The sequence below is a fragment of the Galeopterus variegatus genome, unplaced genomic scaffold (genome assembly GCF_000696425.1).
Source record: "Galeopterus variegatus unplaced genomic scaffold, G_variegatus-3.0.2 Scaffold3434, whole genome shotgun sequence".
Taxonomy (NCBI): Eukaryota; Metazoa; Chordata; class Mammalia; order Dermoptera; family Cynocephalidae; genus Galeopterus; species Galeopterus variegatus.
Genome location: NW_007729545.1, coordinates 98,416 through 103,750, shown reverse-complemented (window position 1 = coordinate 103,750; position 5,335 = coordinate 98,416). Strand labels below are relative to the sequence as shown.

The window sequence follows — 5,335 nt, the reverse complement described above, 5'->3', positions numbered from 1 at the left end:
ACTCTTAGGATAACATCATTCAAGTAGACAGGTGGGCGAACAGAGAGAGTATAGTCGTCATTCCTGTTGCTCCTGGTGAGTCCACAGCTACTTCTTGGAGTCCCAGCTGTTGAGCGCTGAATGAAGAGGTGGGGGATATGCATGGCATCTGCCAAAGACTGGAGGGACCCTGCTGACGTGCAGCCAATGGAGCTGACCAAGGCTAAGATGCCTTGACTCATAAGTTCACAGGCTGCAAGAAAGCACAGTAATATTCAAGATGTTAATGGCCTTCACACATTTTCCCTTTTTGAGGAGCAGTGAATAAAGCTTACAGAATTACTACACAACTATCCACATTTTTTTTAAAAAGGGACATTCTATATGAGAAGATCCTCAAACTATAAAATATTTCCAAAGTTCAGTTCAAGAATTCTGTCCTTATTAGCTCTGTGACCTTGCACAAATTACTTTGCTTCTCTTGGCTCAGTTTCATCATCTGCACAGAGGGTAAAATAGCATGAATCTTGCAGGATTATTTTGCAAGGTTTAGAGAGAATGCAATGTCTGTTATTTGCTTCTCACATGATATATATATTCAATAAGTAGTAGTTAAACTTTTATAATTATTCATTTGTAACTCAAAGAAAATTCTTACTGAGTATATAATAATACAGGGTTTCAAAAAGTAGACAATCTGTAAACTGGCGAATGAATAACAGTGAGATAAAGAGTGGAATAAAGGCAATTCTGGCTACAGAAAACAGAGCCATTCTGGTATCTAAAAATTTGATGACACTTTGTCTCTCTCAATAAACTGGAAAAATGAAAATGTTTTTATTCTTTTCCTTGACAGTCAGAAAACTCAGGGTCAAATCAAATACTGAATCTCAGCAACTATCTCATTCTGGTTCCTAGAGGGATATCTAATTCTATTGTATGGTTTATGATCTCTATTTTAATTTCATTTAAACTATTCTGTGTGTGTGTGTGTGTGTGTGTGTGTGTGTATATATATATATATATATATACATCATATAAACATCATATAAATGATAATAAACATCAACTAAACTTATTACAATTAATTTTAATACATACAAATAAATACAAAATAAATTAATACATTCAAAATGAATTAATAATTATTAGGAACATATTTTTCAAGTGTTGCCTCCTGAAAGAGGTTGTACTGATTTCAAATAAATGTGCAAGCATCAGGGATGAGTACTTCTTAGACCATTACAGATTGAGGTTGAAGTTTTAGTAAAAATCACACACATCCATGAATTCAGCATTTATAAAAAGCAATAAGAATTTATACTTGTAGTTTCAATGGGTTTATGTAAAAAGCCTGTTCAAACGTTTCTTTCATTATTGTAGTAAATAAGACCATTACTGATTTACATAAGCAAATACAAATTTAAGTTTTTCAAAGATTTTGTTTAAAAGTTGGCTCATTTAACATTTAAAATCAAAATAAGAAGAGTGCCTTAAAGTGTACACAGTTGGATTCAATCTTTAGATTACACTAATTATAAGTGATTAAGTAAATATAAAATTATACATACCTCTACTGCAAAAGTTATAAAGTTATAAATATAGAAATTTGAGGCAAACAATTCAGTTTCAGTATGACATTCTGTCACCTACAACATCACAGCTAAATTGTCTATTTTAATCTTCAAATTTAGAAGGAAAAACTCCAAAATGAAAAGTCATATATATACTGACACAGCAGTTAAACTTGCTTTAGTATGTAATCTTATTTTTTCCAATCAACTATGTTACTTCCTGTTAACCCTTACTGATATGAACACAAACTAAGAAAATACTAAAATCAGTTAATTTTTTATATAAGCAAATGTATCCTTAGATTATGATTTGGTATTACCCATTCTGCTACACATATGAGGAAGGAAAACTGAAATTTCTCTATAAAATCAAAATAGAAATAATTAAAAATTGCTGTCAGACAGAAAACATATAATGTTAGACCTGAGAGGTAATTAGGAGATGATGTAGTCCAGGGATAGAAAATCTGCTTTAACTGCTACACCGACCATGACTTCTTGGTAAGTTGGCATCCTGGAATGCTATTTTGAAAAAGATTCTGAGACTCAATAAGAAAAAGCACCAAAATCATTTTGGGAGGTTTCTCATAGGAAGAGATGGAGAAAGGGAGGAGTGGCTTGCCAGTTACAGATGTGCATCCCTCTTACAGTGCTCAACCCTTTATGGTTCACAGTGGTTAAGAAATCACACACACGTTTTTTGAAAAAAAAATAGAAGACCCAGATCTTCCACTCATGGCCCCCTATCCTTTTCACCACAACAACGAAGAATCTTTTATCTGGAACCTTAAACATTTGCACAGCAAAGAAAAAATACAGCTCTCCACAGGGGAAGCCTTAACAGGAGATGGTTTATCATTAGGTTTGGTGAAAAGAGGATGTCTCACTAAAGAGGGAAGGAAGAGCTCACACACCTCAAATTGATTGGGACTTGTTGACCCAAAACACAACCCCAGTTGGACACACATAAGAATGGCCTACAAGGTGACTTTTCCTTTCCCTGTCAAGGCTGTATTGGATGCCCATTTTCCCTTATTTTGCTGGGAAAAAATGGTAGCTGAAGCACAGAAGATACTAATTTATTTGATCTGTATCCTAACCCTCCATAGGGCCCTAGATTAAGGTTAGTATGAAGGTACTACAAAACATTCATGGGAAGATTCCTTTTATCTTTTAAAATGCATTTTTCCATGAACTCTTTAAATTATTCTTCTACAAAAAAGAGGCTATAACTCATGAAAGCTGTAGAGAGATTTGAGAAAATAAGGAACGGCACCAAGAACATAAGCAAAGCTTAGTGAGGCAGTCTACCTTTTGCAAGAACACTATGTCTCAACTTTTAAAAGACTACATTATTTAGAGTTTTAGTCCCATAGAATAATAAGGCAAAATGGGTATCCAATACAGCCTTGAAAGGGAAATGAAAGGTTACCTTGTAGGACATTCTTCTATGTGTTCACTAGATACAGTGTGCGAATTGAATTTGGAAGATCAGAATGTGTTTGTGTGTGCGTGTGTGTGTTTTTTTTTTCATGAAAAGAATGCAAGCCATGGACTTCTCAATGGCATATTTCCTACTATTATTTCAAGCTCTGTGACTTATTTATACTATGTATGCATGTACATACAGACATCCATACGTATAGACCATATTGAACAGCTTGCTGGTTTTGTGACTTCAGCTGTTTGAGTTGTGAACACTATCAAAGATGTTTGGAGCCTGCACTAATTGCCAAAAGCACACTTAAAAAAAATAGCAACTGCAGTTGGGAATATTTTTTCCCTTTTTGGTCATTCAGCAGTTATGAAAATGAAGTTGGCTCTACAAATGTATAAATTTAAGTTAAATGATGTTTATGTACACTATGTTTTTCACTTTTGAAGCCAAGCAATTTGAGTCTTCTATTTCTTATTAGGTAATGAGATTAAAAATGAAATCTATAAAGCAGTTTGAAATTGGTTACTTGTTACTGAATACACAATGATAAATCAGTGAAATAGTTTTAGAAAGCACCATCCTTCTCGAACACATATATTCCTTGAGATATTTTTTCTGACGCTTATATTGACCAATTTTTTTCTGATATAACTTCTTCCAGTGATTTTAAGTCACATCAGGGCTTTAGTATATTTCACTGTACACTGCTATGGTTTGAATGCATCCCCCAAATGATACCCAGTGCAGGGATGTTGAGAGGTGGGGTCTAACGTAAGGTGTTTAGGTCTTGGGACACCACCCTCATGACTGGATTAATGCCATTATCTTGGGGTTCCTTTAAAAGGATAAGTTTAGCCCACTCTTGTCTTTCTCTGGCCCTCTCTTTTCCTTTCCACCATGGGATGACCCAGCAAGTAGGCCCTCCCTAGATGCTGGCACCTTGATCTTGGACTTCCCAGCCTCTAGAACTGTGAGAAAATAAATTTCTCTTCATTATAAATGACTCAGTCTCAGGTATTCTGGTATAGCAGCACAGAATGGACTGAGACAGGTGTTTATTCTTCAATACACATATATCAACTTTCAACAACGTGCCAGGAACTTCTCTGGAGATAAGAGAAGGACTGTGGCAGGTGTTAACCCTCAGAGAGCTCCCAGTCTATCCACGATAGTTTTTCTAAAATCTGCCCTGTATCACAATCAAAAGTGGAGCTTTTTAAAAAGGTAGATATCTAAGTTCATTTCTAGAGGTTCTACTTTATTCAGTTTAGGCTGGTAGTTACATATTTGCATCATGAAATGCTATCTGAGTAGTTCTGATGTGTAATTCTTTCTGGAACACATTAGTCTGCTTGTAACTGCAATGCTTTTTGATGTGATTGTTGCAGAACACCTAGTATTTGTTGATTTTTCTTTGCCTTTTCCCCAATAATATTGTTGACAGTATGACCATAACTAGGAATTGGAACTTCCCTACTTTATTAACTCTCTTAGTTTGTGGCAGCAGTAAGATATAGGAAAAAAGATATATAGAATTAATAAATATCATAGTACTTCAAAAGGTGATCCATATCTTCTTTTACTTCTAACAATAAACTAAAAAGACATTATTCTTTCAAGGTCCTCCAACTCAGATACAATAGATGATACATCTACAATTCGAAAATGAATATAGTTTCTTTATTTTATCCTATCTAAAGTAGAAACATATTTTTAAATTGGTCAACAAATTTAATATAATGAATTCTTTTTTAAAAAAAACTCACTAATCAACATTGACTTTTTCAATCTTCAATTCTTGTTTATAAATGAGGAAATAATGATAAGATTCCATAACAGATGAAAAGTATTTATATTCTTTCTACAACAGCTGATTTGGATCTAATTTCTTTTTTCCCACTTAACTCATTAATGAATTACAAAAATAGTACCTATAGTTGCTTTTTATCTTTTTTCTTCCACCAGATATCATCTGACCTTTGCTTATATATCCGTAGGATTGTAGTAACACAAAACACTTTCAGCTATCCGGACATTCGGCATTCTCTGCAAATATGATTTTTCAGCAACCATCTGAGAGGTGGCATTAAAAAGATGGGCTTAATTTGATGCATCAGCAATGTAGTTTCTCAAAAATATAATCATTTGGAACAGATTCTTCCAAATAAAGCTGGTCTTTATATATAAATAGTGTCACAAGGTCTAATTTAATCATAACTATTGACTTAAGAAGAGAAAATACAGAAAAAAATTCATTTAATTATAATTAGAAACCATTGGACTGTATTCCTTTTACAAAGAATGGCTAAAAAGATTTATTGCCAGCCATCAAATGAATTCAACT

The 5,335-nt window shown here is 33.8% G+C and overlaps 1 protein-coding gene across 1 annotated transcript in view; it reads right to left on the bottom strand.

The window, feature by feature from the left end:
- Nucleotides 1-5,335, bottom strand: part of LOC103600736 (glutamate receptor ionotropic, delta-2-like) — a gene marked incomplete at its 3' end in the record, with an annotated part of 41,402 nt that overhangs the window by 17,110 nt on the left and 18,957 nt on the right. The window lies entirely within an intron of this gene.